The sequence below is a fragment of the Eucalyptus grandis genome, chromosome 3 (genome assembly GCF_016545825.1).
Source record: "Eucalyptus grandis isolate ANBG69807.140 chromosome 3, ASM1654582v1, whole genome shotgun sequence".
Classification (NCBI taxonomy): domain Eukaryota; kingdom Viridiplantae; phylum Streptophyta; class Magnoliopsida; order Myrtales; family Myrtaceae; genus Eucalyptus; species Eucalyptus grandis.
The window spans coordinates 69,022,334-69,036,030 of NC_052614.1; the positions used below are offsets into that span (position 1 = coordinate 69,022,334).

Consider the following 13,697-nt stretch of genomic DNA (forward strand, 5'->3'; position numbering starts at 1 on the left):
TTTGAGATTTCCTTTTTATGAGCAAATATCTTTGGAGAGTGGATTACCCCCATCTTTGTATCCTTCGAAGGTGGATTTTTCCTCAAGGTGAGCCAAAGAAGCACTATATCCTTGGTTGATGGTTTTCATGTAGGCCTTGGTAATGAGCTTTTTCAATCCTGAAGTCGTGTAACAACTCTCACCCATCCTACAACCGCATCAAATATCATTTGAACTCGTACATCATTAAGACGGTGATTAGCAAATATTCACCTTGGGAGTATTTTTATTTCTAAGTGGCATCATAAAAATCCCAGGGAGAGTGAACCAAGTCATGGCCTAACCAGATGAAGATGACATTAGGCCACATGCTCTTAAATTAAGCATACATTGGACAAGGAGGAAAGTATATGCATTGAATGGAATGGCCTCATGCATGCATGCATGCAAAGGGAACAAGCTCATAATTGTCTAGCAAATTTCTGCTTCGCCAGGTGCATGAACGGGGGCAGTCATCTACTTCTATGAAATTGTCGCAAGCAGACTTTTCCAAAGCGAAACAACCGAAAGACAGAAGACCCTTGACCAAAACATCCTCCGTTCCATCGAATTGAGAATATGGCATGGAAAAGATAACGAAAGCGTCAGCAGATGCCATAGCTGACAAAGACAAACATGTAATCGAACCCATTAAGCTACTGGTGTAGATCGATCGTTAGATTTGGATCTCCGAGGTCTTTTCATTGTCTCATCTCGGTGTATTTTCCAGTTCCGTCCTGTTTGGACCCGTTATGGAATTGCTTTGATTGTAGCTCGCTACTTTGTTTATACAAGATCTCCAATGATCATATGGAAAGGAATACATATTGCTTAGAAAAATTGTCTACATTGTGTTGCTTCTCGCTAATTCTCAATAGATGCATCGAGAAGAAAGATTGTTTGATTATGCTTCCAACTACGTGATTTGCGGACTGGGATTTCCTTGGTCTATAAGAAGTTGGTTTCCAAGAGGAAGTGAGTGTCCCTTCTGTATAAATAAAAAAAGCAGCAAAACTATTGAAATTGGGATTCCAGATCACCGATCCACGACCTGAAGATCGGCAAGTTTCATATGCTTCTCATCATCTAATTTAGCAGATAAGGTCCGTTTTGCTTAGATCAATTTAAATTCTCTTCCACTGTGTCAAATGCAATTTTAGTGAAGCAAAATCGTCGATGAAAATGCTTAGATGGAGCCACATTAGTTTTTACCATGACATGCAGGGATATGATCCACATAGAATTCCTAGGTGATTTCAATAGAATAATGCCCGTGACTTTAAATTTTTCAGCGACTGATTTTGCATTATTTGATATATAGTTACTTGGTCACTCAAACATCGAAGTCTCTCAATTAATGCATGCAGCCTCGCATGCAATTCCTTTTGCGACAATCGTCAACCCGTTTTCTCTTGGATACATGCGAGGGAATGTTAAGCTTGACTGATGATTTAGCTTATTTAAGCGGGATCCATGCGAATTATGAAAAAAATTTATTCAGCGTAATAGCACTAACAGACAATACGAGTACTTTTCATGATTACAGCGACAATAGTTTTCTTAATAGGCAAAATCATACTGAAGTGATAAAAGAGCTTGAAACTGGAGGTACTGGGACTTCAACAGCTCCTTCCAACATCTGAGTGATTTTCTTCATGGTTGGCCTCAAAGACGGGTCTTCCTGGATGCACCACAATGCTGTCATCACAAATCTTCCCACCCTCTTTATGTCACTTGATGCCTCATCATCGCTCTCCACTAGCTTAAGTATGTTCCCATCGTGGTAGCAGTCATATGCCTAGTCAACCAGCACAATTTGAGCTTCAATTTCTGATTTCGGCTTGTAGTTCTTTCTGCAGCAAATGAGCTCTACCAACAAAATGCCAAAGCTGTAAACATCTACCTTGCTTGAAATAGGCATATTCTTGAACCATTCTGGTGCTAAATAACCTCTGGTTCCTCGGACTCCAGTGGTGGTTCGTGTTTGGTTCGCCATCAAGAGTTTAGCTAACCCAAAGTCTGATATTTTTGCTGTAAGAGAGCCATCAAGAAGAATATTTTGCGGCTTGATGTCACAGTGGATTATATGCCTGGTGCAATCGTCGTGCAAGTAAGAGAGCCCCCGTGCAACATTGCAGGCAATTTCTATTCTTCTATACCAGCTGGGCCTTGAAGCACCAAACAGGAAATCTGCCAAAGTGCCATTGCTCATGAATTCATACACCAGAAGTCGGTGTTGACCTTCATTGCAGTATCCAAGCAACTGAACTAAGTTCTTGTGGTTAGTTTGGCCAATTGCAATCACTTCTCTTTCAAACTCCTTTTCGCTTTCTCCAGTCCTTGTTGCCAGCAATTTTACTGCCACAAAGTTTATATACTCGGATCTAAGAACACCTTTGTACACCGTTCCAAAAGCACCCCTACCTAGTTCTTCTTTGAATTGATCTGTTGCTTCTTGAAGCTCCTGATAAGTGAAAGTCTGCGTGCCTATGGCTTGGTTGATCTGGACTGGTCGTGACAACTTAGAATCCCTAGATCGGAAGCTTCTATAAATTAAATAGGTAATGAGGAGTAGAAGCAAGTTCACAAACACAGAGCTACTCAACAGCACCGATCCGATGATAATCAGAGTCGAATTCTTGTTTCCATTTCCCGTAGATTTTGAAGTCGAGTCGTTTATCCTGAACTTAATCAGAGCTTTTCCAACATCAGTAAGGTCCATCCTTCCATTGGAAAGAGGGATCTTCTTTTTCCAGCAAGTTCCGCTTGAAAAAGCAACTGCGCAAAAACAATCAGCCAAGCAACCCTGTCTGCAGCTGTCCTCGGTTTGTGCCGCAATACGCTCATAATCATACATTGGCCAGTCTGTATGGAGCATTTCATGCAAAGCGAATTGGTCTGTTTCAAGCCTACTTCCATCACAACTCTGGGGTACGAAGTCCTGTCTGCATCCGTTCATCTCGTTTGTTGAATCTAACAGGGTATATCCGGGTGGGCAGTGGCATCGGGGCCTCTGATCGTCTCCAAGAGCACAGTAACTGTTGAAGCCACAAGCTCCACTGAACCGACAGTTTGCGATGATGCTGTGGCATATTTTTGGAGGATGGGAAGAGACCATCGACCAGCCCTTTGGCCAGCCAGAACTCAAATTTGCCAGCTTGGGGTGGACATAGTGCCTGAAGACCCCATCGTATTCAAGGATCGCTCTTTGGTAAAATCCGCTGGTCAGGTTTGTGACTGAGGTGATGACTTTGAGCACTGTTCCATTCCTAGCCGTGAGGGAGACCTGACCACTTTGATTGAATATCAACTGGATGCCGCTACCTGGGGTGTTGCTGCGCCAGTAGATATCTGACTCGTCATCCAACGGGTGAGGCGTGGCATAGAATGCGAGATTTCCAGCGTCTCCTAGCATGAAGTGGAATCTCCCGGCGGAGTAATTCATTTCGGAATAGCGAGCGTGAACTTTAGCGCCTTGATTTAACTGTTGCGTAGGCAGCATCGTGTCGGTCGGTTGGCTGAACGTCTCCCACAAGTTGATGTAGTTCTGGCCAACTAGGACAAAGTTCCCCATGTCGAGCATGGCCGCATACATTACACGAGCGCCAATCGAGCAGGAGACCACAACTGCCTTCCAATCGGGTCGGCGAGCACCAGTCGGCGGTCGATCAACTGGATCTTCGAACCTTCTGGCGCTAGATTATCGCCATTCGCCGACCAGACAATGGTCTTCTCCTCTATCTTCTCGAACCATATTGCCAGCAAATGAGCCCCTTGTCCCATTTTCCGGAACCCGACGGCGACAGCCAGCAAGAGTTTCGGTCATCCGCCGTTAACGATGAGCCCAAGGTGAGGTTGCCGTTGGTCTGAGCCCTGGCGGAAAGCGGAAGTGTGAAACGAGCAGCAGAAGGATTCCTAGCATCACTGAAGCCATGTTTGATGAAACAGGCGCTGCTCTTGATGAGCTACTGCAGCCTCAAGGATGAAACCAGCGCTCTTTATAGAATTCCAGTATCTCTCTCGTCCCTTGTCAACAAGATTATAAATCCACCACCTTGACATCTAGCGGTAGATTACCGAGTGTTTTAGATTTTTTAGGGAAACCGTCAATCAACCGGTAAATTGTCACTTGTCAGCACAATACAAAATAGTTTTCTAGAGTTTTACAATTGGGCCCCTTCAGTCAATTAGTAACAAACCAACGAAAAAAATGATATTATCATCCTCAAACAGTAAGTTTATCTAGATTACCCAGTGCTTTAACATACCAAATGAAGATTTTATCTTGTTAGAATCTAGTGTATAGTGGTAGATCACCAAGTGCTTTAAAATTTTACGGGTGAGCCTGTCAAACAATTAGTAAATTTCTAGTGAAATCATGATGTTATCACCCCCCACCTCAAGCAGTGAACTCTTAAGTGCTTTAAAATTTTTCAAGTGGGTTCATCAAATACGTGGTCAATTTCTAAAGAAGTTGATAATTTTTTATTTCACTGGTCGTAACTTGTTAAGCTAAAAGTAAGCTTATGTTGGTAAATTACTACTTTCACAGTCCTTAACTGTACTGGTAATCTCCAAAGACAACCTCCTAACTAAGTTAAGTAAGACCTTTGGCAAATTTCACACTTCACGTGATACTACCTTAAGAGAGAACAGACATATTGCTAATTTCACTGGTACTTACTAACTTTAATGGGGGATGTTTACAATTTAAGATTGAATTTGGTCTTAGTAAATCTCTCAAATTGTTGGCAACTTATTATGCTAATAGCGGGGCTACGTTGGTGAGTTACTTACTCCCACAGTACGTTGATAACCAAGGTTATATTTCCAATGGCAAATTCCTTACTTTCTTAGTAACTTACCAACTTATAGCAAGACCCATATTGATAATTTATCAAATTCACTCTTAAGTTACTAATTTCACTGCTAAGTTTTTAACTTTGAGCCATAATTTCCTAAGAAAGGTGATAATTTACTCTTGCATTTAATGTTGGCGAATTGCTAACTTTGTAAACTTGGACCGACAAGTTACGTGATATTACCAACACGATTTATAAATTTTAATCATATTAGAGAAGTGCCGTGCGCGGAAACATGATTGGAGTTGGCGTGTTTCTTTATTTCTCCGTACGTGCAAATTTAGAAAAAGGCAAGTCTGCTTGGGCGGATCCATTAATCTTCGGTCGTGACCCTGAAATTTCGCAAGGAGAAACAGACAAATTTAGAAGACTTTGACCGAAACATCTTTTAGGTTTAGAGGAGGAGATTTTGGGAGTGGAAAATGTTTTTTTTTTTTTTTTACCAAAATACAAAGGATTCGATTCCTGTGGAAATCAAAGCGATCACAGATCACTTCGTGGAAATTGAACGTTTCAATGCGCGTACGTACGTGGAAATTTTGCTGTGGTGTCCCCCATCAAGCATGCATGCAGTCAGCGGATCTGATTGTGAACCGTCTAATTTGACTTTAACCAGATCACTAATGGACTTCACAAGAAAAAAACGACACTCCTAATCAATGCCCCCACCGACCAGAAAAAAAAAAAAAAATCAATCCCCCCTGCGACCCGCGAAACGTACACAGCACACCTAACACCACCCCGGCAACTGACACGTCGGCACACGCTCGCCACACTGTCCGGTGCTCTCCCTCCATTGTCGTCTTCCGCAGGGAAATATAGAAATGCAGGAGATGGCTACGTCTATTTACGAGAAATCTGCTGCTTTGTTTCGTGCGATGGAGGCTCTCCCCGTGCAGACAACTACCTCCTCCTTCTCCTCCTTTTTCCTCGTGCTCTGAAGCACGCCGCTGGATTGTGCTTTGCCCGAGGAGGTAAGCGAGGCGAGGAATGTTCTCGCCGTGAGCGGCGTACTCCACGCGATTGTGAACCGTGTCGTTGGGGTGATCTAATGCTTGCTACTTAGACTGCAATTGAGTCTTGTGCAGCTTGGAGAGGAATGACTACATTAATGATTGATGGACATAATTCGGCATATATTCTGCAGAAATTTGCATACATCAAATTTGCGTACATTAAATAGCTCTTTTAACTCTGTTAAATTTGATTATCGAAAAAAGTTGATATAATTTTTTCATTGTTGTTCAAAAGGAAATGCGTTGATATGGACGTCACATCAGTCAATTTAAAAGAAAAATATTAAAAGATAATTAAAGCTAAATGTTGGATGTTGCAATTAAACTCTAATCAATTGTTTTCGAAACTTTAGAAAAATAAAATTTGGGAAAAAGAAGAAGAAAACTTAAAGAGAAAATCATGCTCCAGAATCGACTCCATGAATTTTTGCATCCAGCTACTTCGTTTCACAGCCATAGCTAGTGCTGGTTCTTAAGCTTCCATGGCAACGAGATCTCTATTCTCGCTCAAATCCGCCATTCACTAGAGTTTCACCACTTCACGGCCAAACATGGCTTCCTCCTTCGATCTGCTTTGACGATGTGGGCTATGATCATCGTCTCAGATCTGTGCAAGGGTCGTCATTTGTCGTAGATCTAAGCAAGGGTCGCGGCCGTAGTTGTTGGAGGAGCGAGAGTAGCTAGTGGCAAGGTCCCTGTTGACAAGTGACGAGGGTGGCTCACTTGTCTCCCACACGCTTACTTTATTTTTATTTTTAGTAATAAATTTCTAAAAAAGAGTTAATGATTTATCATTGCATTTATTGATGGTAAATTGTTACTATTGTTAGTGCATTACCACATCAGTTGACTAAGAAGTCCCCAGTTATGTGATTTTATCAATAAAATTTGGAAGCACTGATCATATAAAAAAAAAGTATAATCACGGAAATTTGTTGGCTTTTCGGCAGACATTTCGATAGAATTCAGCTATTTATTATACATGTTGAGGTGCATGTGTGAGGGTGTTAGAACTTAGATGAAAGAAGTATCACGTCATGGATGTGGTATATTACGGAGCAGTTAATAAATTCTAGTTGCCTTATCGTTAATTGGCTTAAGATTTTTAATGAAGGTGGATACAACTAAATATGTTAACGGGCTCCTATTTGGGCTTCCCCTTTAGTTATCTCTTTAGGTGAAGGTTACATACTTCTATTTGCGTTTCCCTAGCAATATCTAAAACTAATGCAATTTGGAAATTGCTTGGCAATTGTATCTACATGATCTGTAAAATTGTTGCTTACTTTCACTGGAAATGGCGTTTCCTCTTGTGGATTTTCATGCTGCTGTTGATGCAATCTTTGAACTATGCCATTTTGCAAGTGGAAACATGTATTTAAAACGATCTTGTAGATAGCTGTTTTTACCATGATAAAAGTCGCCTAACTTGTTCACCGTTATAAGTTTCCTGTAAAAGTTGAGAGGCAATTTTTTTAATCCAGTTGAACTGTTCATAATATACCAATGAGAGAACGATACCACTCTCAAATCTAATATCCACCGGTAGAAGCATTTTTCAATTTAGGGAAAATGGCAAGAATAGTCCATGATCTTAGAGTTACTAATTTCACTACTAAGTTTTTCATTTTGAGTGGTAAATTATATTTTACTTGAAGTTAGTTGGGAAGTTCCTTACTCCGCTGGTAACTTATTATCTTATAAGCGGATCTATGTCGATAAATTATTAATTTCACCGGTCAGCTATTAAATTTATTGCTGAGTTATTATTTTGAGTGATAAATTCCTAAGAAACGTGATATTTTACTCTTGCATTTAATATTTGTAAAACTGCTAACATTGTCTGTAAATTGCCATCCGTTGGTTGTACCACCATCATATGATATTGCCAAGGAAACTTATAATATATTATTCATATTAGACAAGTACCGTGCGCGGAGATTTATTGACGAGTGGAATATTATAATTATAGGTGATTGGAGCAAGCTTATGTCGGAATTTCAATGGCCAGCAGCGCAAACTTATCAAACTTAGAACAAGACAAGTCTGCTTGGGCGTGGCCCTTAAGCTTACCATGACCCAGAAATTTTCCAAGGAGAAACAGACACATTTGAAGACTTTGACCAAAAACATCTTTTTATGTTTGGTGGAGATTTTATGAGATGAAAATGATGGAGAAGAAGGCAGAGACCGCAGTTGATTCAAGTCACTTCATGGAAATTGAATGTTTCAATCGTAATCACAGATGCTCGAATGTAGGCGCAAATTTGCTGTGGTGTCCCCCATCAAACATGTGATCATTGGATGTGATATGAGGTGTTGTGATGATCGAATGCTTAGACTGCAATGAATCATGTGCAGCTTGGAGAAGGAATGGTTACATTAACAGCGAATCTACATGACTCCACACATGCTCTACCAAAATTGCATACAGGAGCTAATAAAAATAAAGATAAGTGCATCAAAAATCATCAAATTAATCGCAAAAATGTAATCGAGTATTAAAACTTTCATAAGAGTGCAATTAAGTCCTAAAACTTGTCAAAATTGTGCAATCAAGTCTTTCTCCCTCCAATATGGCTAGTGGAAAAAACTAAAATGGTTTTTCATTGTTATTCAAAAGAGAGGCATTGATGTAGTTGCCACATCATCCATTTTAGTAAAAACTAAATTAAAATATATTAAAAGCCAAATTTTCTATGTTAAAATTATTAAGTAAATAATTGTTTTCAAAATTTTAGAGAAATAAAAATCTGGAAAAAGAAGAAGGAAAAACCAAAAGAAAAAAAAAATAGTTTCGAGAAGGGCATTTGCTTCCATCAATTTTTGCGTTTGGCTACTTCACTTCACAACCATAATTAGTGAGATGGTCAACGTGGCAACCTCATCAGCGCCTCGTTCTTCGAAAATTGACAATAAGAAAAGAAAAATCACATAGCTTTTTCTATTAGCTAAATTAAACGGAGCTAATAGAGCAATTTAATTGAAATAATTTGACAAGTATTAAGACTTGATTGCACTTTTTGAAAGTTGTAAACTTGATCACTTTTCCAATAACTTTTAAGACTTTTTGCTCACTTATCCCATAAAAATATAGAGCCTTTAGAGATGAAACAGGATCAATAAAGTTTCAAGTCAAGAACTTAATATAATCTTATGGACAACGGTTTAGTTAATTATTTCCATAATAAGTTAATAACCAAGGTCATATTTCCAATGGCAAATTCCATGCTTTGTTAGTAACTTACCAACTTGTAGCGAGACCTATGTTGGTAATTTATCAAATTCACTCTTAAGTTACTAATTTCACTACCAAGTTTTTCTATTGAACGATAATTTCTTAAGAAAGGTAATATTTTACTCTTGCATTTAATGTTGGCAAATTGCGAACATTGTTCGTAGATTACGACTAGTTGGTTGGAACTTGGACCGACAAGTTACATGATATTATCAACAAGATTTATAAATTTTAATCATATTAGAAAAGTGTCGTGCACGGGAGTAGGCGTGTTTCTTAATTTCCATGTATATAGAAATTTAGATAAGGATTTTGCTAGCATAACGGTTTTTAGGCTTTTGTGAGAATAATAACTTATTGTGAGTCACAAATTTTTGAAAATATATTCCCCACAATAATTTATAATTAATTGTTATTTGCTTTTTTGTGATCCATGATAGACTATTATTTTCACAGTAGATTAAAAACAATCACTCGTTTATTTTTCTTTAGATAAAGGCAAGTCTGCTTAGGCAAGGCCATCAAGCTTTGGCCGTGACCCAGAAATTTCCCAAGGAGAAACAGATTAATTTAGAAGACTTTGACCGAAACATCTTCTAGGTTTAGAGGAGAATATTTTTTGAGTCGAAAATATTTTATTGACCAAAACACAAGGATTTGATTCCTGAGGAAATCAAAGCGATTACAAGTCACTTCGTGAAAATTGAACGTTTCAATGCCCGTTGTACGTGGAAATTTGCGGTGGTGTCTCGCATCAAGCATGATGCGGTCAATGGATGTGACTGGGAACCGCGGCGTTGGGGTTGCTTAGATTGCAATCGAGTCTTGTGCAAGCTTGGAGAGGAATGGCTACGTCAATGATGGAAGAACATAATTGTGCATATATTCTGCACAAATAGCTCTGTTGACTCTATTAAATTTGACTATAGAAAAAATTGACGTAGTTCTTTCATTGTTGTTCAAGAGAAGAGGCATTGATGTGAATGTCACGTCAGCTAATTTTAAAAATATATTAAAAGATATTTAAAGCTATATGTTGTATGTTGCAATTAAAATAAAATCAATTATTTTCGAAAATTTAGAGAAATAAAAATAGGAAAAAAAGAAAAATTGAAGAGAAATCATTCTCGAGAATTGTCTCCATCAATTTTTGCATTTGACTACTTTGTTTTGCCACCATAGCTAGTGTTGGTTCTAAAGGACAAGCTAATGTCAAATCCATTTAGGATTTGGTTAGTAATCCTTATGTTCCGGAGAACAATTTCTTTTATAAATAGTATTTTTCTATTTCTATTCCTGGAATAATTTTTGAGAAAATAACACGTTTAGTAACTATACAAAATTTCTATTCTCATTAAGCTAAAAGCAAGCTTACGTCGGTAAATTACTACTTTCACAGTCCTTAACTGTATGGGTAATCTCCAAAGACAACCTTCTAAATAAGTTAAGTAAGACCTTCGCCAAATTTCATACTTCATGTGAGACTTACTACCTTGAGAGAGCAGACATATTGCTAAATTTACTGGTACTTACTAACTTTAATGGGGGAGGTTTACAATTTAAGATTGAATTTGGTGGTAGTAAATCTATCAAATTGTTGGCAACTTATTATGCTAAAAGCGGGCCTACATTGGTGAGTTACTTATTCCCATAGTAAGTTAATAACAAAGGTTATATTTCCAATGGCAAATTCCTTACTTTGTTAGTAACTTACTAACTTATAGCGAGACTCATATTGATAATTTATCAGATTCACTTTTAAATTTCTAATTTCACTGCTAAGTTTTTAACTTTGAGTGATAATTTCCTAAGAAAGGCGATAATTTACTCTTGCATTTAATGTTGGCGAATTGCTAACTTTGCAAACTTGGACCGAAAGCTACGTGATATTACCAACAAAATTTATAAATTTTAATCATTTAAAAAAGTGCCGTGCGTGGAAACATGATTGGAGTTGGCGTGTTTCTTTATTTTTCTGTACGTGGACATTTAGAAAAAGGCAGGTCTACTTGGGCGGATCCATTAATCTTCGGTCGTGACCCTGAAATTTCGCAAGGAGAAACAGACAAATTTAGAAGACTTTGACCGAAACATCTTTTAGGTTTAGAGGAGGAGATTTGGGAGTGGAAAATGTTTCTTTTTTTTTTTTTTTTACCAAAATACAAAGGATTCGATTCCTGTGGAAATCGAAGCGATCACAGATCAGTTCGTGGAAATTGAACGTTTCAATGCGCGTACGTACCTGGAAATTTTGCTGTGGTGTCCCGCATCAAGCGGATCTGATTGTGAACCGTCTAATTTTGACTTTAATCAGATCGCTAATGGACTTCACAAGAAAAACAACACTCTAATCAGTCCCCGGGGACCCGCGAAACGTACACAGCACTCCTAACACCACCCCCGGCAACTGACACGTCAGCACACGCTCCCCCACACCGTCCGTTGCTCTCGCTCCATTGTCGTCTTCCTTCCGCAGGGAATTCTAGAAATGCAGGAGATGGCTACGTCTATCCACGATAAATCTGCTGCTTTGTTTCGTGCGATGGAGGTTCTCCCGTCCAAACAATTACCTCCTCCTTCTCCTTCTTCTTCCTTGTGCTCTGAAGCACGCCGCGAGAATGTTGTCGACGTGAGCGGCGTACTCCACACGATTGTGAACCGTGTCATTGGGGTGATCTAATGCTTGCTGCTTAGACTGCAATTAAGTCTTGTGCAGCTTGGAGAGGAATGATATGGATGTCACTCCAGCCAATATAGAAGAAAAATATTAAAAGATATTTAAAGCTAAATGTTGGATGTTGCAATTAAACTCTAATCAGTTGTTTTAGAAAATTTACAAAAATAAAATTAGGGAAAAGAAGAAGAAAACTTAAAGAGAAAATCATGCTCCAGAATCGACTCCATCAATTTTTGCATTCAGCTACTTCATTTCACAGCCATAGCTAGTGCTGGTTCCTAAGCTTCCATAGCAACGAGATCTCTATTCTCGCTCAAATCCGCCATTCACTAGAGGTTCACCACCTCGCGGCCAAACACGGCTTCCTCCTTCGATCTTCTTTGACGATGTGGGATGTGATCATCATCTCAGATCTGTGCAAGGGTCATCATTTTTCGTAGATCTGAGCAAGGGTCGCGACCGTAATTGTCGGAGGAGCGAGAGTGGCTAGTGGGAAGGTCCCTGTTGACGAGTGACGAGGGTGGCTCACTTGTCTCCCACACGCTTACTTTATTTTTATTTTTATTTTCAAAATGCGAAGGTGGTAGCAAGGGTCGCACTAGCTTACGTAAGTCTGGTGTGGGACGTTGGCCCCTCGTTGATGCATGGCTGGCCGTTGAGCCGCCGCCACCTTTACTGCATCTATGCTATCCTTCTCAGCTTTTCCAAATTTTTATTTCAATTTTTTATTTTCTAAAATCTTGAAATCAATTTTTTTTTCTTTTTTTAATATCTAACGTGGCAACCTCATCAACACATCTTTCTTTAAATATGGTTAAAAAAAGTCGCATCAACTTTTTCTAATAACCAAATAGGACGGAGTTAATGTAGAAACTTGAGTAAACCGATTTAAAAAGTTTTAAAATTTTATTGTACTTTTTTTTTTTAAGTTTAAGGATTTGATTACACTTTTATAATAAGTTTTAGGACATGTAATAGACTAATAACATAAAACATAGGACATTTAGAGCTTATAGAGGATCAATGAAGTATCAAGTCAATAACTTAATAAAAATATTGTGGACACCCATCAAAGCGTGGAAAGCTAACATGCTCAACTTTAAACTTTAATTCTATGCTCGGTAAACAGACCAAGTCCGGATACCTCTTAGGACGTCCAGGTGATGAAGATTAGAGATGGATGAACTTGAAAGGAGCTTGGGTTACTCACAAATTGGGCTGGATAGACATGGCTCTTGCTTGGACCCTCACTATTGACACTTAAATTTTTGCCTATTATATATTTCTGAAACATTTTCATAAAATTAGGGATTTAATTTGTTAACCCTAGCAACTCCCTACAATTCATCGTTTGTTAAGGGGATTGTGGTATATGCTACATCATGGGAGTTCAAATTGGCGAGAAAATTGAAGCCTTCAACATCATTTTCTCACCTCGTTTTCCACCTTGGAGATTTTTAAGTAACAAGAGACACCTCGTTTTTTGCGGTGTTTATGTACAATAAATCTCTACTTCGCGCTAGTAAGATTTGAACTCTTTGCGCAGCATGTTGGGGTTCAAATCCCGTTTACCGTAAATCCATTATAAAACTTTCTTGACCCGTGTTATGCCCTAACCTTAACATGGAGTAATCTCCTTCCTCTTAAAATTTTTATCATATCCGAATAAAAAATAAAAATTGCATCGCTGTGTGTATTAAGGGCATTCATCTACTTCTATAAAATTGGCGCAAGCAGGCTATTCCAAAGTGAAACCAACAAAAAAGAAGACCTAGAACCAAATATTGTCCGTTTGTTGAATAAAAATGACATCGTAACAATAGCAAACGAGCTGGAAGACCCCATAGTTACAAAAACAACTATGAAATCGAACCCTTTAACCTTCT

General features: G+C 38.7%; 1 pseudogene; it reads right to left on the reverse strand.

The window, feature by feature from the left end:
* Window positions 1-1,496: 1,496 nt before the first annotated feature.
* LOC120292092 overlaps window positions 1,497-13,697 on the reverse strand; it is a 13,272-nt pseudogene continuing 1,071 nt past the window's right edge.